The 27,833-nt window shown below is 43.2% G+C and overlaps 1 long non-coding RNA gene across 1 annotated transcript; it reads left to right on the top strand.

Annotated features, from left to right (window-relative positions):
- The first annotated feature begins 4,710 nt into the window (after window positions 1–4,710).
- On the top strand, window positions 4,711–6,039 carry LOC128594621 (uncharacterized). The gene is made up of 3 exons (XR_008382611.1): window positions 4,711–4,967; window positions 5,097–5,221; window positions 5,961–6,039. It is a non-coding gene; the product is annotated as an uncharacterized LOC128594621 (long non-coding RNA).
- The last annotated feature ends 21,794 nt before the right edge of the window (window positions 6,040–27,833 follow it).

Below are 27,833 nucleotides of genomic sequence, written 5' to 3'. Positions count from 1 at the left end.
TTTTATTTTTATTTTCATTTTTTAAATATTTATACTTAACATAACACTTTATCCTATTGCTCTGCTGAGACTTTTCCTCCATTTAGAGAAGAGAACCCATCTTTTAGTGGTTGCCACTTCCCTCTTTCCAAATTAGGTATAATTTGACATAGGAGAATTACAAAATTTACTTTTCAGTGATACAATCCAATTTAATTTTTTATACAGCTTGAAACTGAGGGTTACAATACATACATTTGAAAATAAAATGACATCTTTTCACATAACTTATTCTGAACAGTAAAAATTAACTTTATGTACCTGACCGTCAACTTCCATGCAAATGAAGAAGCAACATTGTCAAACAATATATCAATATTCCCAATGATGGTTATTACTGAGGGTTCAATTTCTGACTATTTATCTTACAAAGTTAAAATTTGTTCTCAGAATTTTGTTTTTAAAAACCTGCCTTTTGGAAGTGCTTTATTTCTTCAGGGTGATGGCAACGTAAATTGTGAAAACAATGTGTAAGGTGTCAAAGATAGTATAAAAATACATACAGATACACAAATATGATAAATATTCCTGTTTTTTTCTGATTCCAAAAGCAGATATCTAGCCATCTTCCTTAAATGGTATCGAAAATCTCCAAAGAGCATCGAGGTAACTGGAATATACAAAACCACTCTATAAGAAACAGATAAATTGGAAGTAGGGCTTCTGTCACAAACAGGATGGCTATAAAGCAAGCAATCTATGGAAACATTCATATGTTGGAAGTGGCGACAGAAACACAGGTATTTTTCTTGTTGTTTTAAGAACAGCTATTCTGATTTTTATAACCCTAAATTCTAATACATCAAACAAAAGGTATTAACATTTCACTTAAGATCACTCAGCACCCTCAGCTTTCAAAGAAATATAGTAAACACCTTAAAACCATGAAAATAGTGTTAACAAACTATACTCTAAATTAGTATGTGACCCCAAATGTTGGTCTTCTTAACAGGTGATGGGCAAAATCCCAATCGTAGAACAATCTTCAGAAAAGTTGGCATGACACTCATATTCACTCTTCTCCCAAAGAGGATGGGCATGACAGTGGGGCTCCTGGGCCTAAGCATTTGATTGTAGTATAAAGCAGGAAAGGGGAAATGAGCAGACAGGGCTCTCAGAGGGGAAATCACTAAGATACAGCCTGAAAGTACGGCTCAGGAAGGTCGATTTTGTAACTTAGAGTGTGGGTGAGGTAGCCCCCAGTGAGGTCTCATAAGTGGAGGGTAACACTCCCTCATCCCTTGTAGGATTTCATTGTTTGAAAATGATCTTGAAGTTCAGCTTTATCTTGGAGACCACAGTATGTGCTGCCTTTGCCATTTTCCTCCTGCCATTTCTCAGTCAGTGTCTCATCTCCGGTTCCCTCTGGCAGTTTGGCCCCTAAGAGCTTGGTGGCAAAAGACTGTTAGCATGGCAGAGCCAGACGTGAGCTACTTCCCTCCAGGAAGGCAAAGCTCTTAGAGCCAGCAGGACACCCAGGCCCGCTGTCTGCTGCCTCCTACCCCACCTCCCTGGTGGCCTCATGGGGCCATTGTCTGCCTCTCCGAGATTATATGTGGGTGGCCTTGTCCTGTGATATTTGTGTGACGCTCATGCCTATGAATGTGGACAGGGAAGAATTGAATTGTATGAGTGTTGGCATGTTGGGAGTGCCAGGCTCAACTGCTTCAAGTTTACGGGCACCCAGCTGTCACTGGAAAGTATGTACTCCCCGCCTCCCCACCCCCACCATCCAGGTCTGCCAGCCCTTAAAGGCAAAAACCTTTTGAAATTCAGGGTCAGCACTTGCAGCCAGACAGTGGTTGTACTGTCCACCTTCAGATAGCTGGGCCCCAGAAAACTTGAAGCAGTTAAGTCCCAACATGCCGCCACTCATACAATTCAATTTCTCCTCAAACATAGGCAGGAGCATCAGACAAGTAACAGGACAAGGCCTCCTGCATATCATCTTGGAGAGGCAGACAACGGCCCCATGAGGCCACCAGGGAGGTGGGGTAGGAGGCAGCTGACAGCAGGCGTGGGTGTCCTGTCTGCTCTAAGATGAGAGCTTTGCCCTCATGGAGGGAAGTGGCTCACCCCTGGCTCTGCCATGCTAACAGTCTTTTGCCAGCAAGCCTTTAGGGGCCAGGTGGCAGAGAGGTTGGGAGATGAGGTCTTGACTCGGAATAGACAGGAGGAAAATGGCAAAGGCAGCACACACTGTGATTATATCCTACAAGGGACAAAGCAGCAGGAAATGGAGAAAGAGTCCTCTAAGGCAGTGGTTCTCAACCTGTGCGTCGTGACCCACAAGAACTGTATTAGAGGGCCACGGCTTTAGGAAGGTTGAGAACCACTGCCCTAAGGGAACTCAGGGAAGAGAGCCACTTCTGATGTTAAGCCAAGTAAGGAAATGTTTTAGGGATAAGAAGTCTTTCCCAATCCTATCAAATGCACAGACATCCAAGTGGGCTGCACCTTGTAGCTGCCAGCAAAGATGGCTCTCAGGGATTAGTTTTGGCAGCAGGGCCTGGGGTTAGTTTTGGCTTTTTAGCTGGGGGCGCGGCTGCAGAGTTTCCACAGCTTGGGGGAAGGCGTCGCTTGGGAGCTCGGCGTCGTGGCCCATCAGTGGCCCTATATGCACTCTGGGGACTGGCTCCTGGATTTGATGGGAGAGGACGTTTCTCACTTGAGGCAGAACTGATGGTCAGCGCTGGCTGGCTGGTGGGGGCTGGGCGTGAGGTGGTCAGGGTGCCGCCCAATGTACGGAAGCCACCGGAGCTGCTGCTGCTGGCTGTCTGAACAGCACTGGGAGGGGACTGGCTGAATCCAGAGGTGGTGACTGTGCTTGATGTACGGTTGGGAGTAAACTTGGCAACCTGGACGATGGAAATCTGGGCTGGGATAAACCTGTCAGCAGAGGCAGGGAGTGCCCCAGAGAGAAAGGGCTGTGCAGCGTAAGTGGTGGCGCTCCTCACGCTGCTCCTGGTGCGGCTCACACTGCTCAGGGGAGATGAGGAAGACACAGCAGGTGCCGCAGAAGATGGAGGTGCCGCAGAAGATGGAGGTGCCGCAGAAGATGGAGGTGCCGCAGAAGGTGGAGGTGCCGCAGAAGGTGGAGGTGCCGCAGAAGGTGGAGGTGCCGCAGAAGATGGAGGTGCCGCAGAAGGTGGGAGGGGTAGAATGCTCAGCATTCCAGACTGAAATCGTTGCTTGGCGGTGGCGGATGGGGCGGATAGGGCTTGGGATTTGGTAAACGTCTTCGCTGGAAGAGCTACAGGTCCTGATGTGGATGTAGAACCTGGGGTAGCCACACTGATTCCCAAGGCCCTGCTGCCAGCTGGAACTGCCGAGGCCGCCAATGTGTAGGAGCCCAGCACCGAGCCGCTGGTCCCACTGCTGGTGGTTTGGGTTGTAGCTGTCAACCCAGAGGTGGTGGCTGTGTGGTCTGGGCTATCCTCAGTCATCTCGACGTCTTCGATGGCAGGGGCGGCTGCTGGCGGGTCCACCTCCATCATTTCGACTGTGGAATCGGTGGTGGTGTCAGTGTCTGGTGGGTCCACCTCCATCATCTCGTCTTCAGTCGTGTCTGCCAAAAACTTGTTCAGCCAATCGAATGAAGCTTTCTTTTCTAAGTCCAGGTGTTTAGCAGTGACTGAATAGCCAGGGTCGGGAGCTGGAGGCAAAGTCAGAGGTTCCCCTCGTGGACAGCGCAGCAGCGGAAACTTCCGTTTTCGCCCTAGAGCTGTGAGTTGTAGATGGGGAACTGCAGACGTTTGTGGTCGTTTCTGCAGCCTTCTCTCCCCGGGACTCCTTGTCTGGGACAAGTGGAGTTGAGGAACTGAAATGATGACCCAGCTCTTCTCCTCTTATTTTCTTTGCTGGCCTCAGTTGTGTCTTGGAGCGGGATGAGGAGGGTGAGGAACTGGGGCCGCTTCTCTTCTGGAGCTGTGAGAAGCCTCGGGTAGAGCTGTAGGAGCTGGTAATGGCATTGCGCCTGGGGACAGGGATGCCACATGTGTACGTGCTCGCACAAGATGTGCACGATCTCTTATTCAAGGGGTCCTCTGAGCTCTGGGAATCGGGACCTTTCTTCAGACGCTCAGGCTTAGGCAGCAAAGGAGCCGGGACTCCTTTGGCCACCAGGGGCTCAAGGGCTGAAGGTCCAGTCCCACTGCTGTCATGGCAACTTCTTGTATTTTTCTGGCCATCAGCAAATATTTGGTCTTCCCCCCTCACTGTTTTCCATCCTGTCTTTGAGGGCACTTGGGTCTGAGATGTCGCGTGATAGTGAGGACAGTGCTGAGCTGATCACCTGCTCCCCTCCTGCAGAACGAGTCCATTTTTTGTCTAGAGGGGGGATCCTCACAGTCCCCGGGCGGCCCATCCACCGAAATGATGAACAGGTAGCCGGGTCTTCTTCTTGGGGAAGCCATCCCAGCACACCCTGGGAAGTACCCCCACATGGGAATACCCGGGCTGTCGAAGGGGATCCCATCTTCGAGGTACCATCATGGAGTGCCTTGAGGACATCCCACCGTCTCTGTGGCAAGGCCTCCTGGAGGCCGGGAGCAGAGGAGTGGGGAGCAAGGGGTAAACATGGCGGACAGGATGGGCCACCCGGGCTGGAGGTGAGGGCTGGGCGGGAGGTGAGGGCCGGGCGGGTGGGCTGCGGTCAGGCCTCTCCTGCGGGTCCCCGCCCTCCTGAGCTGGTGCAGGCTGCTGCGGGCCAGATTTGTCCAGATAACTGCCCATGAGGGCAGTTCAGCAGAGTCAGGTCCTTCGAATAGGGTCCGCTACTCTGGGAGGTTTGTGTTGACTACAGACTTTGCCAAGGTGAAGGGATCAGTGTGTTCGCTGACGTTCTGTGTTCTGAGCAGCGCGTTCTGAGTTCCAGCATCAGGAGCCTCCATGACCAGCCTGACCTGAGCACCTACAGGCAGCACCAGGTAGAGCAGGAGGGCAGGAGGTGGAGCAGTAGTGGAGGAGAAACACCCGGGACGGCCCTGACACTCGCTCTCGGCCTGTATATGTGCAACATTGTCCATCTTTTCCACATGTGATGCTGGTGTTGACAGCATGGGTACTACAAGAGGGCATACACACTACTCAGACTATGATGAAATTAATGGCCTGATTCTTCACCCTTGTTGGTATCCACCATCTCAGCCATGCAACTTTGCACTGCTCTACTACTCAGCAGGTGGGTGTAATCTTCCAACCCCGAGCTCAGCATGTGTCTGGCTTTGGTCAATAGGAAATCAGCCAAAATGCAAGCTGCTGTGAAGGTATCATTTGGCCTACTGACCTTGACTTTCTGTCATCCCTGGGAAGACATATGGGGTCCAGCCATCTAGTCTGTGTAGGATGAGGGATTTGTGACACTGAGCTGCCCTAGCCAAGGCCAGATGAGAGCACATCTCCTAGGAAGCCTGCTGATGCACAAGAAATATTCATTGTTCAATACCCCTGTGTTCTGTGGTTATTTGTTATGCAGCTACAGCTAACTGCCTTATATTCTAATTAGTTAGGCTCCTTGGGTAGTGCACCAGCCCCATACACTGAGGATGGCAAGTTTGAGCCCTGCCCCAACCAAACTGCAACAAATAATAGTTGGGTGTGGTCGCAGACACCTATAGTCCCAGCCACTTGGGAGGCTGGTGCAAGAGAATCACCTAAGCCCAGGAGTCGGAAGTGCTGTGAGCTGTGATGCCGAGGCAATCTACCAAGGGGAATAAAGTAAGACTATGTCTCAAAAAAAGAAAAAGTCACTTTTAAACACTCTTTTCTTTAAACATCCCCCTCCACTTTCAGAAATAACACATTAGAAGCTGAGTGAAGATTGCCTCAATCTATCCCATTCTCTTTTTTCATTTTATCTTACACTATGACTCTTCCTTCAAACTATGACTTACTCTTACTAACACTTACTATTTTTTCAGCAGGTCAAGTGCTGACCCAGCACCCCTTTGCACCAGTCTTTCAAACCCTGGCCACACTAACTAATCAACCTGATTGCTGTTTATACCAAGATCTAGACCATGCGAAGCAGCCTGAATTCATTTTCATCCCTGCTGATGTCAGTGCCTGGTGGAACCAATCTGGGAAAAGCATGAATGATAATATGTGGTATCCACAGCCAGAGAAGAAGCAACATACGACTTCACCTGCTGGTGAGACAACTGGTCTGTAAAAACTGTGGAGATATCTTTTGCTCAGGGACACATAACAACCACATATGTGAATATGCCAGTGAAGAGGACAAGACATGACAATCCCCAGGCTGGAAGGTCACAGGTTCTAACCTGACTTTCTATAAATAATACTGGTCTTTTTATCTTGTGTGGTAATAAGGTATACAAATGGTTCCCACTCAAATGGTTAGGATGCTATAGTCTTGGCTATCTGACACTCTCTATTACCAAGTATTCCACTTTAAATTCCAGTCAAATTACAATCTTGGGCCTGTTGCTCATAAGGTTGTACCTTATAAACATACAAAATGTGACATTATAAAAAATCCCCTTGTATATCATAACTCAAAGTTCTTTTCAATGCTCAGGATCCTTTATTCAGCATTTGGAACTTAACAGAATTGAAAGTGCAGTCATAAATCTCTCCATGGTAATAGAATAAGAGCTAAACATCACCATGTGGGCATTGGGAACACTTCAAGCAGAGGTTAACAGCCAAGCATCTGTTGTAATTCAAAATCACCACATCCTGGATGCTTTGATAGCTCAACAAAGAAGAGCTTGTGCTGTTATTTGGGGGAAAATGTTGTTTTTGCATAAATCAGTCAGGGAAAATAGAGACTGATCTACATCTCTTAAAGAACAAGATAAACTTTCTTCATCAAATTAATGAAGTGAAACCATTCTATTGAACTGACCTATTCCCAGGAATGAGAGGCTGGTTTAATGGGGGTATGAGGAAATGGGCTTAGATCTGTTCTTTTCTGCTTATTCATTCTCATCCTAATTTATAGTCTCTTTTTTTTGAGACAGAGTCTCACTATGTCACCTTTGGTTGAGTGTTGTGGCATAACAGATCACAGCAGCCTCAAAATCTTGGGCTGAAGCAATTCTCTTGCCTCAGTCTCCCAAGTAGCTGGGACTACAGGTGCCCACCACAATGCCTGGCTATTTTTGTTATTTTTGTTGTCACAGTTGTCATTGTTACCTTAGCCAGCCAGGCTGGGTTCAAACTTGCCAGCCTCAATGTATGTGTCCGGTGCCTTACCCAAGGCAGGTATGGGTGCCACCTCTAATTTATACTATTATATGTCTTATCAAACATCTTATCTTATTACTAAATTGCTAACCTGCTTTCTCTCTCTCTACATTTACCACCTCAGCTCTTAATGTTTGAAACTTCTAGGGAAGTTCCAGACCAGAGAAATGAAGGAGCTAAGGAAATTTCACCCTCAAATATAATTCCTTGGTATATATATATATATAAAAAATGAATTAAAAGGCAATTCATGATCAGAAAGCACTGGCCTCCCCTCTATAAAACCCAAGTACCCTGATTTAAAATCAGAAAAGGCTGCAGGCCTCCTTATCACATGCTAATAGATCTGGCTCCAGGGTCATTTGAAGCTCAATACCTGTCTCTCACATTAGTTTACAAATCAATCTGTTTCCACTCATCTACACTCTCCCGCCATAGCAACCACTTGATACATGTATACTTTCCAGTTTCTCTCCTCTCTTCTTTCTAAAAAGCATCTTTAAAAGTCACTGACCATCACTGAGACTTTGGGTACTCATTCTTATGCTTCCCCCCATTCACGTGGTATTTGGAAATAACCTTTCTCTTATTGTTGCAGAAAGACAAGGCCCAAAGGAGAGAAAGAGCACCCAAACACCACATTTATAAGAGGAAGGGCTTTATTCACCAGCTGGGAGCTTATAGAAGAATTCCAAACAGCCGTGCTCCCTGACTGCCTTGGTCTTTCTCTTTTTATTGACAGTCAAAAAGTTCCACCCCACAGGTACCCTTCTCATTGGCCAGTTTGAATGAAGCGGGAGATGCTATTCCACCCTTACAGAACTACAGGATTTCACAGAACTTAGAAATTTCCAAGTTTCAGGAAGTTAAGTTTATAAATTCCCAAGAGCTGAGTCACCGTGGAGCAGACCCTGCATATGTATCCTGGTGGTCTCCTTGAGAAGACCTGTTCTTCTAGACCTCACCCTTCGCGGCTATCCTCTCTCATTCCCCTCTTTTGAGATTCCAATATATTTTAATTTGAGGTCTCACTATCAGCTTGTTTCTGCAGGTGCCAATATTAGTTACTTTTCAGCACTGAGGTTTTAGGGACTGTGACTCTTCTTGGGTTCTCTACTCGGGCCTTAATAGTACCATGGTGGTGGGCTAATATATATATGAGTTTTTACGTTTCCCTGTGACATTCCCCCACTTTTCCAAAGTTCAAAGTCCAAAAAGTCCCTTGAGGAGTTTCCTCAAGCTTCAGCTGTGCGTTGACCAGCCAGCTCCCAGTATGTGGCTGGAGCATGGCATGTTGATTGTTTCAAAAGTTACCTTTACTTTCCAAGAAGCAGTGAAGCCCTAGTCAGCCAGCTATGATGATTCCAGGTATTTCTTTCACCTTTACTGCTGTGCATGTGGTCAGGATGATGGTGTAAAGTTCTTTCTACCTTGGTTTCAGGGGGACCAGGTTCTGATTCCAGACCTAGACTGGGTCCCCTTGATCCTCCAGAGAGAAAGGATGTACAGACAGAAAAGACTAAACAGAACACAGTTAATTACCCCAGTGGAGATTTTCCTTGTTACTCTTTCTAGGGTTTTTATCTATTCAGTTCAGTCTTTTCTAGTTCTTTTAGGAGTTCCTGCTAAATTGCAGAGAATTGACAGAGACCTCTTTGAACAACACCAGTGGCAAGGCCTGCATCCAGTTAAGCTTTGCTTCCTAGCAGAGTTGACCAATTTCTGCTTTTATGGTCCTGTTCATACACTTTATCCTGTATAAGCTTTGAGGCCTATAAATTATTTAAAGCTTTAGCTTATTATTTGCACTAGTTCTGTTATGAAGGCTAGCCCATTATCAACTTTTAAACAGAGTGGTAACTTAAACCATGGGACGATTTCTCCGGGCAATACTTTACTACTTTAGGAGTCCTTTTTATCCCAGTGGGAAAGGCTTTTACCTATTCCAAGTCTGCTAGACCATCACCAGCCAGTACGTGTTCCCTCTAAACCTGGGCATTTCAGTAAGGTCTACCTGGAAGTCCTTGAAGGGCGTTGCTCCATACGAGTGGATTCCTCGGGATACTGTTAGTCCTTGGCACGCGTTGAACTGGCTGCTGGTGATACACTGTAGACTGACAGTTTTGGCCAGGGATGCCAGGTGAGAGATGTAGAAGTACTGGCCCAGCAACTTTATCAAACACTCTTGTCACCACGGTGGCTCCTAGAATCTGGGGGACTGCTACTTGTCCATCTGGCATCTTTATTCATTGTCCCTCTGCTTCCTGGCTCCCTTCTGCTGCCAAACATTCCCTCTCCTCCCTGGAGTAGATAGAGTGAGTTCCGGGACCCATGGGATGAGGGGAGCCACTTGCAACACCTGGTATGGCTGGGAGGCAGCCCTTTTTGCCTCAGTACTAACCCCAGTGTCCCTTTAGTGATGGTGGAAGCATTTCTTTGATGTCCACAACAGTGCATAACTGCCACTTTTTGGGGATTCCATACTGCCTCTTGCGATTGGAGCATTTCTTACTGATACATAATGTCCTTTTTTCCCAGAATTTAATAGTCCCTTCTCCTTGTACAATGCCCTGCGTACTTGGAGAGTCAGAAAAGCATTCAAATTTTTCCCTTGACTTAGTTCTAAGGCTCCAGTCAAGGCAATGAACTCAGCCTTCTGAGCCAATGTTCCTTGGGGTAGGGGCTTAGTCTCTGTTAAGGTAACCACTGCATACCCAGCCCTCCACTCACCTTGCACCGTCATGTAACTGCTTCCATCTACATACAAGTCCCAATCTGCATCTGTCCAGGGCTGGTCACGCAAGTCAGGTCTGCTAGAGTACACATTATCTATAACTTCCGTACAGTTATGCTCAGTCTCTCTTTCACTGACTGGAAGGAGCGTGGCTTGTTTCAGAGTGTTGCATTAGAGAGCCAAAAATGTCCCTTAGTGTCCATTAAATTGACCACAGAGTGGGGTACTTTCACTCAGATCCTGTCCTAGAGTCAGGTTGTCAGCTTCTTGCACAAGGAGAGCAGTAGCGGGTAGAGCCCGTAAGCATGGTGACCATCCTTTTACCACTCCATCCAACTGCTTAGAGAGGTAAGCTACAGGCCTTGGCCAGGACCCAACCAGCTGGGTTAACACACCCACAGCCATTTTATCTCTCTGAGACATACAGAGTAAAGGGTTTGGCCAAGTCTGGCAGTCCCAATGCAGGTGCAGCCATTAGCCTCATCTTTAGCTGGGAGAAGGCACATTCCTGTTCTCCTTCCCACTCCAAGGGCTCTTCCTTCTCTTCTTTAGTTGCGTCATACAAGGGCTTAGCTAAGACAACAATGTTGGGGATTCAAATATGACAGAAGCCGACCGGGCCTAAGAATTTCCAAACCTGCTTTTGGCTCATGGGGCTGAGGAGGCAATTAATGACCTGCCTCCATTTTGTGCCTAGATACCTCTACCCCTGCTTGACAGTAAATCTTAGATAACGTATTTGCTGCTGGCAAATCTGGGCCTTCCATTTGGATACTTTATAGCCACATACCTCTAGATGTCATAAAAGATAGTCCATGCCTTGGGCGCAGCCCTCCTGGGTAGGGTGTGCTGAAAGGAGGTCATCGACATATTGGAACAGCACTCATTCTAATTCCTCAGCTGGGAATTTCTGGAGGTCACAAGCCAGCGCTTCTCCAAAAATCGTGGGTGTTTTGAATCCCTGTGGCAACCTGGTCCATGTGCACTGTTTCCATGTCTGGTCTCTCCCACTGGAAAGAAAACAGCCTCTGGCTTCCCAGAGCCAGCCTTATACTGAAAGATACATCTTTTAAGTCCAGACAAATGGGCCGCTTGGCTTCTGCTGGCAGTAGATTCAACAGAGTATGTCTCATTTTATAAGTTGACAGTACAGACAAGGCTGGGATCTAAATACAGGTGGACCACAGCCTCTTTTTTCTCCTTTTAAACTATTTTTCTCTCTCCAATTTCTCTCTTTACTAAAGGCAAATTATAGTAGAACTAACTTATTTGCCAAAATAAACTGTACCTTCAGTATATGGGGTCTGATTATTTCCATAAAGTGCAGTAAGAATAATTAATTATTAGCCATCTAGGCTCTTCTTTCCTTTAAAATTGGCTTTGCTGGAACCTTTTATAAGGAATCTCAGGCTGGACTTTTTGAAAGCCTTTCAGAGCCCAAGTTTTATCTGTGCCATTAGATACCTGTATGTATTGGGTAAATCCCTCTTCTCTTGAGGTCCCCAAGCACATTTCGATTCCTGGACCCGTCAGCAAGCGACCTTCATTACTTACCACAGATCAGGAAATGTTACTGATGGGTATCTGGCCAGTTTTCCAAAGGGCTTTTTTTATTGGCCTTATAAAGTCAACCTTAATTCTTTAATGCAGTCTGGACACCTCTGGAAATGCTATTCCAGCCAAAGCCTTGGTAAAATAATGAGTGCCTTCATCATGTCATATAGAACAAAACAGATTCTTATTGAACTTATGAAAATAACTGAATTGTCAGAAATTAAGAATACATACAAATGGCTTGCAAATTCCGGAGAAAACAAGGAGAGAGAAAAATACATGTTTCAAACTCTGCTCATAAGTACACACATTGCTTGAAAAACTACAAATAGCTCAAAAGACAGAAAATTATTTCTTGACTTCTGGAAAACAGAACACAGAAAGAATCAACAATATTTTGACCAAAAAGCCATTACAAACTAGCCCAGATCCGCTTAACCGATTTCTATTCTGTTGAGTTATGTTAGCAATACTCATAGACATGTTAACTTTCCAATGAACATTCTAAAAATCTGCTTTTTAGTCTGGCGGTATTCAATTTCCAAAGACATCAGGAATTTGAATTTGAGAGAATTTGTCAGCCTCTCTTAATATTTTTTTTTTCTTTTTAGGATAAACTTTGGACTCAGCCAGTTACATAAAAAATACTTTCTTTTTTAGATGAATTGAAATTATTACCAACAATATATGTTAGGACAGACCAATGTCTTATACATTAGGACAGACCAATGCTTTATAATATTGGAACATATATATAACCATAACCTACATAAAATTAATCACCATTTCATATTTGACAATGTTTCCTATATATTTTGAATAAATCAAATAAGTTTACTTTTTTTCCCCATGACTTTCAGTGGTCTTAATATTTCAAGAAGACTAAATTTAAAGTTGTGGGGTTTTTTTTGCTGTTGGCCTTGGCCAAGTTTGAACCCACCAGTCTCAGTGCATGTGGCCAGCGTTGCAACCACTGCCCTGTGGGCTCCAAGCCCCAGATTTAGAGTTTTTATTTTGAAAGTTTTGTCAAATATCAAAGGCCTAAAACATTTGTTTAAAGAAAATTACAAGCCAAAAGATTTTAAAGGAAATAAATAGTCAACTGGATCATATGTAAATTCTTTCACAAATTCTCTTTTATGAGCTTCATTTAACCTACACAGACCATTTACAAACATTCTAAACTTTCTTTAACTTTTGCCCTGCCTTTCACTTTCTTATACAACCATTCTGTTTTCAGTGCAAATTTTATCACACAAGATTCTTTCTTTACACAATGCCATTCTCCTTTCTGTTTAATTTCTCTTACTCAAAAACTCACTTCCCACAAAACAGGATCCCAGTTTACCATGAAGTCACCCATTCACTCGGCCAAACTGATAACTAGAAGGTTTAAAAGGCAAGAATCTTATTCTTTGACAAAGATTCAGTTTCCACAACAATTTAAACAACCAAATTATTACATTTTACAAATGAGAGACATTTTATGAGATATAAGATTGATACAGGATTTTCCCACTCAGTGCTGGAAAGGGAACCCCCATTTTTCAGGCTCAGGTGAGCTTAGACATCAGACTCCCATCTCCAGGCACAAACCCTCCGAGCCCCAGCAAGGTCATAAACAAAGCAGCCGAAACCTTTTGGAAGGCTCCACCCTAAGGAGCACACACCTTAATCCCCTCTCCAGACAAAAACTGCAACAAAGACCTAATAACCTTGTCCAGGGTGAGGCGCTGCATTGATTCATTTGCTAGAACACCCTTTCAGTTCGTAAAGTTATTTTTCCATCTACCAAGTCCTGGACAAAATATCTCTCAGAGATAATTATTTACCCCTAGAAAAAGGACTTATGCAGGGAACCTCCAATCTGGGCCTCCTCCCCACTTCCAGAGGCTGTTCACCTTGGAAACCTGTTGCTTATATGGATACAGCCTCATCCAGCATGAAATTTACACTCTCTTCCCCATATTTCCAAGGGCCATCAAGAGCTCACTGGACTGCCTAAACCACAACACTTTTCAAGGCACAACCCCTCTGCCAATAGCTCTGGCACTCTCCACTCTCACTGCATGCCCCTCAGTCCAACAAAATGCCATTTTATCACTGATCCGTGGCCCGCTGGCTCAATTCTCAAATTACTGAGACCAAACACTCACTGAAGAAATTCCGATAACAAAACTACAACAACATTCTTTCTAATGTCTTTTCATCCCCGCCCCCACCCCCCACCCCAAGTCCCACATGGCCAAGTCAGGAGGATTGTTCAAGTCACCACCAAAGACAGAAAGCAGAAAACCTGGAACTTCCAGTTTCTCTCATAATAGCCAGGAGGCAAAGTTGGAGCAGGAAAGAAAGGCACACTCACACATTTGTTTCACCCCATGAATGGGGGGGGGGGGAACCACACCTATTGTTACCCATCTCGGTCGTTCTCAAAGCACTCACATGCACACAATTCCAACCCAATTCTTTTTTTTTTTTTTATTAAATCATAGCTGTGTACATCGATATAATCATGGGGCATCATTCACTAGCTTCACAGACTATTTACCAAGTTTCACTTATACCCTTGTAAGATGCACCGCTGGTGTAATCCCACAAATACCCTTCCCTCTACCCCCTACACCCTCCCTCCTCCCTCCTCTCCCTATCCTCCTTCCCCAATTCTTAGGTTGTAACTGGGTTATAGCTTTCATGTGAAAATCCTAAATTAGTTTCATAGTAGGGCTGAGTACATTGGGTACTTTTTCTTCCATTCTTGAGATACTTCAGTAAGAAGAATATGTTCTAGCTCCATCCACATAAACATGAAAGAGGTAAAGTCTCCATCTTTCTTTAAGACTGCATAATATTCCATGGAGTACATATACCACAATTTATTAATCCACTCGTGGATCGATGGGTTACTTGGGCTTCTTCCATGACTTAGCAAATATGAATTGGGCTGCAATAAACATTCTGGTACAAATATCTTTGTTATGATGTGATTTTTGTCTTCTGGGTATATGCCCAGTAGAGGGATTACAGGATCGAATGGCAGATCTATTTTTAGATCTCTAAGTGTTCTCCATATCTCTTTCCAAATGGAATGTATTAATTTGCATTCCCACTAGCAGTGCAAAAATGTTTCCTTTTCTCCACATCGGCGCCAACATCTCTGGTCTTGGGATTTTGTGATATAGGCTAGTCTCACTGGAGTTAGATGGTATCTCAAAGTAGTTTTGATTTGCATTTCTCTGATGATTAAAGATGATGAGCATTTTTTCATATGTCTGAAGGCCACGCGCCTGTCTTCTTCAGAGAAGTTTCTCTTCAAATCCCTTGCCCAGCCTGCGATGGGATCCCTTGTTCTATTCTTGCTAATGCTTTTGAGTTCTCTGTGGTTTCTAGTTGTTAAACCTTTGTCGGAGACATAACCTGCAAATATCTTCTCCCATTCTGAGGGCTGTTTGCTTGCCTTACTTACTGTATTCTTGGCTGTGCAGAAGCTTTTTTGTTTGATCAAGACCTAGTAGTGTATTTTTGAAGCTGCTTCAATTGCCCGGGGGGTCCTCCTCGTAAAATACTCGCCCAGACCTATATCTTCAAGGGTTTTCCCTGCTCTCTCCTCTAGTATCTTTATAGTTTCATGTCTTAAGTTTAAATTTTGATCCAGTGAGAGTCTATCTTAGTTAATGGTGAAAGGTGTGGGTCCAGTTTCAGTCTTCTACAGGTTGCCAGCCAGTTCACCCAGCTCCATTTGTTAAATAGGAAACCTTTTCCCCACTGAATGTTTTTAATTGGCTTGCCAAAGATTAAATAACGGTAAGTAGCTGGGTTCATCTCTTGGTTCTCTGTTCTTTTCCAGACATCTACTTCTTTGTTTTTGTGCCAATACCATGCTGTTTTGATCACTATTGATTTGTAGTATAGTCTGAGGTCTGGAAGCGTAATTCCTCCTGCTTTGTTTTTATTTCTGAGTAATGTCTTGGCTATTCGAGGTTTTTTCTGATTCCATATAAAACGAAGTATTGTTTTTTCAAGATCTTTAAAGTATAACAGTGGAGCTTTAATAGGGATTGCATTGAAATTATATGTTGCTTTGGGGAGTATGGACATTTTAACTATGTTGATTCTTCCCAGCCATGAGCATGGTATGTTTTTCCATTTGTTAATATTTTCAGCTATTTCTTTTCTTAGAGTTTCATAGTTCTCTTTATAGAGATCTTTCACGTCTTTTGTTAGGTAAATTCCCAAATATTTCATCTTCTTTGGCACTACTGTGAATGTGATAGAGTCCTTAACTGTTTTTTCAACTTGACTATTGTTGGTATGTATAACTTACCAACTTAACTGTTTTTTCAACTTGACTATTGTTGGTATGTATAAAGCTACCGATTTATGAATGTTGATTTTGAAGCCTGAGACGCTGCTATATTCCTTGATCACTTCTAAGAGTTTTGTAGTAGAGTCCCTAGTGTTTTCCAGATATACTATCATATCATCTGTGAAGAGCGAAAGTTTGATCTCTTCTGACCCTATATGGATACCCTTGATCGCCTTTTCTTCCCTAATTGCGGTGGCTAAAACTTCCATTACAATGTTAAAAAGCAATGGACACAATGGGCAGCCTTGTCTGATTCCTGATCTGAGTGGAAATGATTCCAATTTAACTGCATTCAATATGATATTGGTTGTGGGTTTGCTGTAGATGGTCTCTCATTTTAAAAATGTCCCTTCTATACCGATTTTCTTAAGTGTTCTGATCATGAAGGGATGCTGGATATTATCAAAAGATTTTTCTGCATCGATTGAGAGAATCATATGGTCTTTGTTTTTTAATTTATTTATGTGCTGGACTACATTTATAGATTTACGTATATTGAACCAGTCTTGAGACCCTGGGATAAAACTGACTTGGTCATGATATATAATTTGTTTGATGTGTTGTTGGATTCTGTTTGTTAGGATCTTGTTGAATATTTTTGCATCTATATTCATCAGTGATATCGGTCTGTAATTTTCTTTTCTTGTTGGATCTTTTCCTGGTTTGGGGATCAGGGTGATGTTTGCTTCATAGAACGTGTTAGGGTGTCTTCCTTCTTTTTCTACGTTTTGGAAGAGGTTGAGTAATATAGGTACTAATTCCTCTTTAAAAGTTTGGTAGAATTCTGACGTGAAACCATCTGGCCCCGGGCTTTTCTTTTTAGGGAGGTTTTGTATGGTTGATGCTATTTCCAAACTTGATATGGGCCTGTTCAACATTTCCACTTGATTCTGGCTAAGTCTTGGAATGTGACGTGCTTCCAAGTATCGGTCAATCTCCTTCAGATTTTCATGTTTCTGAGTATACAGTTTCTTGCAATATTCATTAGGGATTTTATTGATTTCTGAGGAGTCTGTTGTTATTTCATCTTTGCTGTTTCTGATTGATGAAATTAGAGATTTTACTCTTTTTTTCCTGATTAGGTTGGCCAGAGGTTTATCTATTTTATTGACCTTTTCGAAAAACCAGCTTTTTGAATTATTTATCTGTTGTATCATCCTTTTGTTTTCAATTTCATTTAATTCTGCTCTAATTTTGGTTATTTCTTTTCTTCTACTGGGTTTGGGGTTGGAATGTTCTTCCTTTTCCAGTTGCTTGAGATGTCCCATTAAGTTGCCTCTCTTTCTGTTCTCTTGAGGAAGGCTTGCAGTGCTATAAATTTCCCTCTTAGAACTGCCTTTGCGGTGTCCCAGAGGTTCTGATAGTTCGTGTCTTCATCGTTGTTTCGTTCCAAAAAATTGGCGATTTCTTTCTTTTCTTTTTTTTTTGTAGAGACATAGTCTCACTTTATGGCCCTCTATAGAGTGCCGTGGCTTCACACAGCTCACAGCAACCTCCAACTTCTGGGCTTAAGCGATTTCCTTGCCTCAGCCTCCCGAGTAGCTGGGACTACAGGCGCCCGCCACAACACCCGGCTATTTTTTGGTTGCAGTTTGGCCGGGGCCGGGTTTGAACCTGCCACCCTCGGTGTATGGAGCCGGCGCCCTACTGACTGAGCCACAGGCGCTGCCCGGTGATTCCTTTCTTAATCTCATCTCTGATCCAGCTATCATTCAACATAAGGTTATTTAACTTCCATGTTTTTGTATGAGTATGCAGATTCCTGTTGTTACTCAGCTCAAGTTTTATTCCATGGTGGTCCGAGAAGAAGCATGGAATAATTTCTATTCCTTTAAATTATTGAGGTTAGAGTTGTGACCTAAGATGTGATTGATTTTGGAGTAAGTTCCATGGGCTGATGAGAAGTGTGTGTATTCAGTTTTATTGGGATGAAATGTTTTGTAGATGTCTGCTAAATCCAAATGTTGGATGGTTAGGTTTAAATCTAAGATTTCTTTGCTCAGCTTCTTGTTGGAGGATCAATCCAACACTGCCAAAGAAGTGTTGAAATCTCTGACTATTTTGGAGCTGGAGGAAATAAAGTTGCTCATGTCTGTTAGATTTTCTCTTATAAATTGAGATGCATTCTGGTTGGGTGCATAGATATTAATAATTGATATCTCATCATATTGAGTATTACCCTTAACAAATATGAAGTGACCATTCTTGTCCTTCCTTACTTTTGTTGATTTAAAGCCTATTGTATCTGCAAATAAAATTGCAACACCTGCTTTTTTCTGATTACCATTTTCCTGAAATATGGATGATCATCCTTTCACCCTGAGTCTGTATTTGTCTTTTAGGTTAAGATGTGACTCTTGTATGCAACAAATATCTGGCCTGAGATTTGTATCCTGTCAGCTACCTATGCCTCTGTAGAGGACAGTTTAAGCTGTTCACATTAATGGAGAATATTGATAAATCTGGTGAAGTTTTGGCTATCGAGTTTTTCAAAAGTCCAGTGGGCATTTTTAATCCTTTTGCCAGTGTGGAAATTGGAGTTTGATCCGAAGTTTCTGAGTGAGTTTACTTTTGTGGTATAGGATTGGGTTGGTCATTATGGAAGATAGGTCTGAGAATATCGTGAAGAGCTGGTTTTGTTATGGCAAATTTCTTCAACATATGACTGTCATTCAAGTATTTAATTTCTCCGTCATAAATGTAACTCAGTTGAGCTGGATACAAGATCCAGGGTTGAAAGTTATTTTGCTTTAGGAGATTAAAAGTCAGTGACCACCTTCTTCTGGCTTAAAAAATTTCAGCAGAGAGATCTGCAGTCATTCTAATATTCTTCCCTTTCAAGGTAATGGTTTTCTTTCTCCTGGCAGCTTTGAGGATTTTCTCCTTCTTATTAACTTTAGTGAAGTTAATTATGATATGCTTGGGGGATGTCTTATTGGAGTTGAGTCGTGCTGGGGTTCTGAAGCTGTCTCCTATCTGAATTTCAGAATCTCTTGGTATGTCTGGAAAATTCTCTTTCATAATTTCATGCAGAAGGGGCTCTGTGCCCAGCGAGGCCACTTCATCTGTTTCTGGAACTCCAAATTTCGGATATTCACCTTCTTTGAATTATCCCAGAGCTCTCGGAGAGAATGATCCATTTTTGCTCTCCATTTCTCTTCCTCTTTGAGAGTTTGGGAGCGTATAAAGGCTTTATCTTTAATGTCAGAAATTTTTTTTTCTGCTTGCTCCATTCTGTTGCTGAGGGATTCTACTGTATTTTTCAATCTTTGAGAGCTGCAAATTCTTGCTTCAGTGTGTCTAAGTCTTTGGTGGTTTTGTCTTTAAATTCATTAAATTCTTGAGACAACTTTTGAATTTCTCCTCAAATTCCCAATTCCACTTTGTTAATCTTGTCTGCAATCCAAATTCTGAATTCGATTTCTGTCATCTCAGCCAGTTGTTTATGAATAGGATCTTCAATTACATCTGCCATATCTTTCCTTGGGGGGGGGGTTGATCTATTCTGGTTATTCATGTTACCAGAGTTTTTCTGCTGATTCCGCCCCATGGTTGTTTTACTCCCTTTGATTTTTTTTCCCTGGGGCTTTGTTGAGGGCCTGTACAGTGTTGTGGCCTGAGAAACTGAGGCCCTGTCTGGTGTGGTGGGGCTAACTGGTTCTATCTTGTTTTCAGTTGGTTTCTGTTCCACCCTAGTGAAACAGATACTCTAGGTTGAAGTCTCAGCTGTGGAGAAATATCAGCAATTAAGTCACCCAACCCCCCCACCAGCAAACAATTGGAAAAGGAAAGTCAAACCTTCCTACCACGGTGCACCCAGGGCGCCACCTGATTTGTCCTCAGGCGATTGGTTCAGTTCAAAAAGTCCAAATCAGTTGTCTCAGTCTGCACCTGTCTCAGGTGAGAGTTTAAGAGGTCTCTGGGAACTGGATCACAGGGGTCTGGTGACTACTCTGGTATGGCTTGCTCCAGTGCTGCGTGGAATCAGGAGGAGCCACCCAGCCAATAGATCAGTCTGGGAAGGTTGCTGCCTCCTTCCCCACCTTGCACCGCTGTCACACCCAGTCACTGATAGCCCTGCAGTTGGCTGACCCAATTGTCTGTAGTGAATCGGTACTCCAGGAGTTTGTACCTGCCTGAATCACAAGGAAGTCTGCCAGGCCACTGTGTTCTGCTTCTCTCTAGCAGAAGGAGGTGAAGCCTGACAACCTCGGGCGCTTGATGAAAGTTGGGGGGTTTTCACTCAGGTCCAGACTCGCCCCTGATTAATGTTACTGACAGAACAGAATAGAACAACTGTGTGGTTCCCCTGCAGAAGAGAAGATGAATTGAGTTCCAAATTAGCTTGTCTTTGCTCTTGTATTGTCTATAGGCTGATGATCCCCTGAGGTCCAGGTGCATCTTCTGTTTAGTATAGCAGACCTCTGGGTCAGCCCCACCCTGGGAGTTTCCCCCGTTTGCAAGTTGGAGTTGCCTAAGGCAAATCCTATACTCACAGTCTCTGGTTTCCCAGAGAGACAGGGGGTGTGGCTTCAGAATATTCGGTAGTGAACCGTATTGCTAGCAAAAGAGGGCTGCTGCTTTATGGCTCAGGCAACCGATGCTCCCGTGTAGCTCCCTTCCGGCCAACCATCCTCTCTCTGCTCCTGTACCCCAGAGTCTGCACTGACCAGCTGCAGCCCAGCACGTCTACACCCCTCGAGCAATCGCCTAAGAGTCTGAACCCCTGGGGGACAGGCCTCTAGACCTTGGAGGGAGAGCAGAGGGGAGCACGCAGAACACTGGGAGCCTGGGGTTGCGGGCAGAGAACACCCACAGCTTTACACAGTTTTATGCCTGGCCGTATTGTCACCAGAAGACAGCTGTCACACTGTGCCTCAGGGAACTGCCACTCTGGTGCAGTACCCTCTCTGCTGACTGGGACTGGTCTTCAGACCTCACTGTGAGTGAAGGGGAGCGCTGGGAGTTCAGAATTCCAGGTAGATACTATATACAGTTTATACAGTTTTATGCCTGGCAGGAGGACGCCGTGATACCCTAGTAGGGGAGGTAGGTCCAGTTTTTAGAGGGTCTCTCCTGCGGTGTGTAGTGGGAGGACCTTTGAACTCTTCCCTGTTGTTTGTGTGACTCTCTGAGCCGTTCTCATGGGGGAGGGGACTCCCATCTGCTTGGTGATGGATTTTGTACCTTTTGTTTGTATCCTTGTGGTCGCAGCTTGCCTCAGTGGGGTTGATGTGCGTTCTTCAACCTTCTCTCTTAGTGCAGCTCAAATCCACCAGGTTACTTGCTGAATTTTTGTCCTTAAACTCTCCTACTGGACGGGAGCCTCTATGGAAAGCTGGCTTCAGTCAGCCATCTTGTCTCCTCCCCCCCCAACCCAATTCTTAACCTGGACAGCTTCGATTTCCCACTCAAACTGCTACTTAGCCATAGGAGGCAAACCAGCAATCCCCTAGGCCCTGTGAAGGGAGGTCCAACTCCATCCTCGGAGTTCTTTCAGTCACGCCACATCCACACACTCTCACACACCTCTCAACAGACCTGTCAGCAATCTAATGCCCAAGGAGTTGATAAGGCTCCTTTTCCACTAAAACTGTAATGGGACCTCCAGATCCATCATACCTTGCCTTACACGTCTCCCTGTGTAAGTACCCGTTCCCGCATGTCAGTTCCTCCTGGTGTTTGACTCCTTGAAGACCTGCCAATGGGGTCCTTTCTCAGCCTAGTTAAGGCGTCTACACAGGGAGGCCAAACTGCCTCCCTGGAGTGCTCAGTGGTTCAGGTCACCCAGGCCGATCAGGGGCCCCCACGTGGGTGTCCAAAGGATTGGCAGCAACTACCAGGTGCGTGTTCTTTCCGGGGGGATCTTACTTCCCGGTCAGGGAACCAAAAATGTTGCAGGAAGACAAGGCCCAACAGAGAGAAGGAGCACCCAAACACCACATTTATAAGAGGAAGGGCTTTATTCACCAGCTGGGAGCTTACGGCATAGAAGAATTTCAAATGGCTGTTTTCCCCGACTGCCTTGGTCTTTCTCTTTTTATTGACAGTCAAAAAGTTCCACCCCACGGGTACCCTTCTCACTGGCTAGTTTGAATCAAGTGGGGGATGCTATTCCCACCCCTACAGAACTACAGGATTTCACAGAACTTAGAAATTTCCAAGTTTCAGGAAGTTAAGTTTACAAATTTCCAAGAGCTGAGTCACCATGGAGAGGACCCTGCATGTGTATCTTTGTGGTCTCCTTGAGAAGACCTGTTCTTCTAGACCTCACCCTTCTTGGCTATCCTCTCTCATTATTAATCTCCCATAATTGTGAGTTGATCTTTCAGGGAACCAGATCAAGGGAAAAGGACAGGTTTTGCTATGACCCCTACAATACAGATTAGTAGAATAGATAAAAAACACAACCCTAATATCCAATGTCTCCAAGAAAACCATTTAACTCATAAAGATTCTCATAAACTCAAGGTTAAAGCATGAGAAAAAAATATCCCATGCTATGGAAATCAAAAGTGAGCAGGAGGCCCGGTGTGATAGCTCACACCTGTAATCTTAACATTCTGGGAGGCCAAAGCGGGTGGACTGCTTGAGCTCAGGGCTTTGAAACCAGCCTGAGCAAAAGTGAGACCCTGTCTATAAAGAAATAAAACAAATGGCCAGGAATTGTGGTGGGTGCCTGTAATCCCAGCTACTCAGGGGGCTGAGTCAGGAGGATTGCTCAAGTGCAAAAGTTTGAGGTTGCTAATGCTATAATGCCATGGCACCTACCCAGGGTGATAGAGTGAGACTTTGTCTCAAAAAAAAAAAAAAAGTGAGCAGGAGTAGCTACTCTTAGATCAGATAAAACAGATTTTAAATCAATAACTGAATAAGTATATAAAAAAAAAAGACAAAGATAGCCATTATATAATGAGATAGGGATCAATTCAACAATTAGATCTAACAATCCTAAATATACATGCACCTAACACCAGAGTCCCAGATTCATAAAAGAAATACCACTTGATCTAAGAAAAGAAACAAACATCATATTAATAGTGGGGCACTTCAACACTCCAATGACAAAACTGGACAGCAAAGAAACACTGAATAAGACAGGACTCTAGAACAAGTGTACTTAACAGACATTTACAGAATATTTTACTCCCGAAGTATAGATTTATGTTCTTCTCATAAGAACATGGGACATCATTATCCAAGATAGATCATATGTTAGGCCACTAAACAAGTATCAAAAAATTGATAAAAATCAAAATAATACTATGAATTGTCTCAGACTACAGTGGAATAAAACTAGAAATCAATTCTAAAAGAAATTTTCAAAACCATACAAATACATGCAAATTGAAAGGCATAATACTAAGTTAACTTTGAGATCAACAATGAAATGAAGGTGCAAAATTTAAAAAACATTTTTTAAATTAAAAGATGAACTAACAAAATCTCTGGGGTAAGTTAAAAGCAGAGCTAAGAGAGAAGTTTACAGCACTAAATACTTCCGATTAAAACACAGAAATATCATAGGCTTGATGCCTGTAGCTCAACGGCTAGAGTGCCAGCCACATACACCAAAGCTGGCAGGTTTGAATCCAGCCCAGGCCTGCCAAACAACAATGACAACTGCAACAAGAAACAGTGGCTATTGTGGCGGTTGCCTGTAGTCCCAACTACTTTGGAGGCTGAGGCAAGAGAATCACTTAAACCCAAGTGTTTGAGGTTGCTGTGAGCTGTGATGCCACAGCACTCTACCCAGGGTGAGAGCCTGTGACTCTGTCTCCCCAAAAATTAAATAAATAAAAGACAGAAATATCACAAATTAATAACCTAATGTCACACATTGGGGTTCTAGAAAAATAAAAACAAACCAACCCCCAAGCTGGTAGAAGACAAGAAATAACAAAAAATCAGAGGAGAACTAAATAAAATTGAAACAAAAAAGAACAATATAAAGGATCAACAAAACAAAAATTTGATTCTTTGAAAAGACAAATAAAATTGATATACCACACAAAAAAATAAAAAGAAAAGAAAATAATTGATAGACCACTGGGTAGATTAACTGAGAAAAGAAGAAAATGATTGAAATAAGGTCAATCAGAAATGTAAAAGGAGACATTATATCATGATATCATAGAAATGCAAAAGATCTTCTGAGACTACTATGAACACCTCTGTGAACACAATCTAAAAATTCTAGAGAAAATGAATAAATTCCTGCAATCACACAACCTCCCAAGCTGAGTTGGAGAAAAATAGAAATTCTAAACATACCAACAAGTAGTGAGAATAAATTAGTAATAAAACATATGCTTCCCCCGAAAAAAGCCAAAAACCAGATCATAGTGATTCTTACCAGACATACAAAGAAGAACTGGTACCTGTCCTACTGAGACTGTTACATAAGATTAGAAAGAGGAAATCCTCTCTAATTCATTTAATGAAGTCAATACCAACCTAATACCAAAGCCAGGAATGAATACAACAACAACAAAAAGATAACTACAGGCCTGATTAGCATCTATCCAAAAACAATCAAGAAAACACTAGCAAAACAAACCCAAGATCACATGAAAAGTATAGTTTACCATGACAAGTGAATTTCCTCCCAGGGATACAAAGATGGATTAACATATGCAAATCAAGAAATGTGATTCACTACATAGGCAGAATTTAAAACAAGTATCATATGATTATTTCGATAGATACAGTAAGAACATTCACTAAAATCCAGTGAAGGAGCTAAGGAAATTTCACTCCAAAATTGACTACTTGTATAAAGAATATTTTGAATTAAAGGCCATTCACAATCAGAAAGCATTTGGAAGGGGCTTCTTCTCTATCTACATAAAACCTGACCAATGTGATCAAAATATCAAAGGGGCAAAACTAACTTTCTTTGTTCACCCTGAAGGCTAGCAGACCTACTGCAAATTGTTTAAAACATAATAACTGTCTCTCAGGTTAATTTACAAGTCAACTCATTTCCCCCCATCTATTCATCCTTCTTAGCATTCACCTGCTGCTCCTGTACTCCACATTCTCCCCCTCCCTTCTAAAAGGCATCTTAAAAGGTATCGGGCCATCATTAAAACATTGGGAGATGACTCCTGTAATTCTCCCCATGTGCATGATATTTGGAAATAAACATTTCTCTTACTATCCTGCCTTAATTGTGAGTTGGTCTTTCAGCCACCTTTTGGGGGGAAAGGGCACATTTCCCCTCACCCTACACCAGCAAGTGTTAATGATAAAAAACCCTCAGCAAAATAGGCATAGACAGAATAAATACATGCATCAACATAATAAAAACTACATATGATGTCAATGGAAAAGAAGCCATACTTGTAAAAATAATTTAAAGAGGTTTATGCTAAGCCAAATTTGAAGACTATGACCCAGAGCCACACCCAGGAAGCCTTGAGCAAGTGGACTCCCAGTTATGGGTTTGCAGTTTGGTTTTAGGAGATAGGAATTACAGGTGAAGTTATAAATCAATAAGCAGAAAACATACATTGGTTTGGCACAAAAAGCTGGGACATCTGGTGGGTTGGGGCTCACAGATTTATACGTGGGTTTAAAGATTCTTTACCTGATAATTGTCTGGAAGAGTTAGACTTTGGCTAAAAGACCAGGAGTCAGCAAAAAGACATGCTTAAGGTAAAGGGTTTGTTAATCGGAGACAAAGCACTGGACAGACTCAACTGGTTTGTTGTGTATATTGAGGACGCTCAGGTAAGTCTTCCACAGCCTTTGGCTGTTGTGAGTCACAGAGGGCATCTCTAATAAGAGGAGGGAGCATGATGAGACATGTCAGATTTCCTCTCTGCTGGCTAGCAACTCAATTTAAGGGATCCCCGGGGCCAAGGGGGGGGGTCCATTCAGTTAGTTGCTGGTGGAGGGGGACGTAAGATTTTATTTTCGTTTACAAGACAAACCCCTTCCAAATCCTTTCTGATTGTGAATGGCCTTTAATTCAAACACTATTCTGAATGAGATAAAGTTAAAAGCATTCCCAGTAAGAATTGAGACCGGACGATGCTCACTCTCACCACTTCTACTCAACATAGTGCTGGAAGTCCCAGCCAGAGAAATCAGATAATAGAAAAAAATAAAGGACACTCAAGTCAGAAAAAAAAAAAAAGTTACACTATCCCTGCTGCCGATGAGATGATCTTAAATCTAGAAAACCGTAAAGCCTCCTCCAAAAGACTCCTAGAATTAATAAATAAATGTAATTATCTCAGGTTACAAAATTAACGTACACAAATCAGTAGCATTTTTATACACTAATAAATGCTAAGGTGATCATCACATCAAAAATTCAATACCATTCACAATAGCTACAAAATACATTTAACCAAGGAAGTAAAAATCTCTAAAGTAAGAACTAGAAAACACTAATGAAAGAAATTGTAGATTACGTGAATGACAAAACACTGGAAGAATCAACATTGCTAAAATGTCATATTGCCCAAATATGACTTACAGATTCAATACAATTTCCATTAAAATGCCAACATCATTTTGGAAAGAATTAGAGAAAAAAATCCTAATTTTGACACGGAATCACAAAAGAGCCCGACTAGCCAATGCAATCCACATCTGGAGGCATTACATTTCCAATCTTCAAATTATACTGCAAGACCATAGTAACCAAAAAAGCATGATATTAGTACAACAATAGACACATAGATGGAGGACACAGAGTTCTCAATAGAGACTCAGAACTATACATAAATAGTAAAGAAAGGCCAGGTGTTGTGCATGACACCCTTAATCCCAGTGTTATGCCCAGAAGTTCCCCCAGAGATCACACAGCCACACGAGCCAAATTTTCAGGGGAGTCCTTTATTGGAGAGCCGACTGACAACTGCCTCAGTGTCCCAAAATGAAGTTTCTGAGAGCAGCCCCTAGTTGTGTGTGGCTGTGTGTATCTCTGTGTGTGTGTCTCTGTGTGTCTGTGTGTGTTTGTCTCTGAGTGTCCGTGTGTGTCCGGGTGTGTGTCTGTTTATGTATCTGTGTGTGTGTCTCTGTGTGTCTGTGTATGTTTGTCTCTGAGTGTGTGTGTCTGTGTGTGTGTCTATGTGTGTGTGATTGTGTGTCTGTGTGTGTCTCTGCATCTTCCTCTGTGTGTCTCTCTGTATGTGTCTGTGTGTGTGTGTGTGTGTGTGTCTGTAATATGTTCCTCTGTGTGTGTCTTTGTGAGTGTCTGGGTGTGTGTCTCTGTGTGTGTTTCTCTGTGTGTGATGTGTCTGTGTGTGGGGGTCTCTGTGTGTGTCTGTGTGTGTCTCTACGTCTGTGGGTGTGTGCCTGTGTCTGTGTGAGTGTCTCTGTGTGTGGGTCTCTGTTTGTGTCTATGTGTGTGTCTCTGTGTGCGTCTGCGTGTATTTCTCTACATGTGTCTTTGTATGTGTCTGTGTCTGCATCCCTGTGTGTGTCTTTGTCTATGTGTGTCTGTGTGTCTCTGTGTGTGCATGTCTGAGTGTGGGTCTTGTCTGTGTCTCTATGTGTCTGTGTGTGTGTGTCTGTGTTTGTCTCAGAGTGTCTGTGTGTGCCTGTATGTGTGTCTATGTGTGTGTCTCTGGGTGTGTCTCTGTGTGTGTGTCTATGTATGTGTCTCTGGGTATGTCTGTGTATGTATCTCTGTGTGTCTCTGAGTGTGTGTCTCTGTTTGTGACTGTGTGTCTCTGAGTGTCTGTATGTTTGTGTTTCTCTGTATGTATGCCTGTGTCTGTCTTTCTATGTGTGTCTATGTGTGTCTCTGTGTGTATTGCTGTGTGTGTGTCTGTGAGTGTGTCTCTGGGTGTGTCTGTGTGTGTGTGTCTATATATCAGTGTGTATGTGTGCCTATGTGTGAGTCTGTGCGTGTCTCTGTGTGTTTGTCTGTGTGTGTGCGTGTGTCTGTGTGTCTCTGTGTGTGCCTTT

Source organism: Nycticebus coucang, chromosome 9, assembly GCF_027406575.1.
Source record: "Nycticebus coucang isolate mNycCou1 chromosome 9, mNycCou1.pri, whole genome shotgun sequence".
In the NCBI taxonomy this organism is placed as follows: Eukaryota; Metazoa; Chordata; class Mammalia; order Primates; family Lorisidae; genus Nycticebus; species Nycticebus coucang.
Note: the sequence above shows the minus strand (reverse complement) of the source record. Positions and strands in the feature narration are given on the sequence as shown.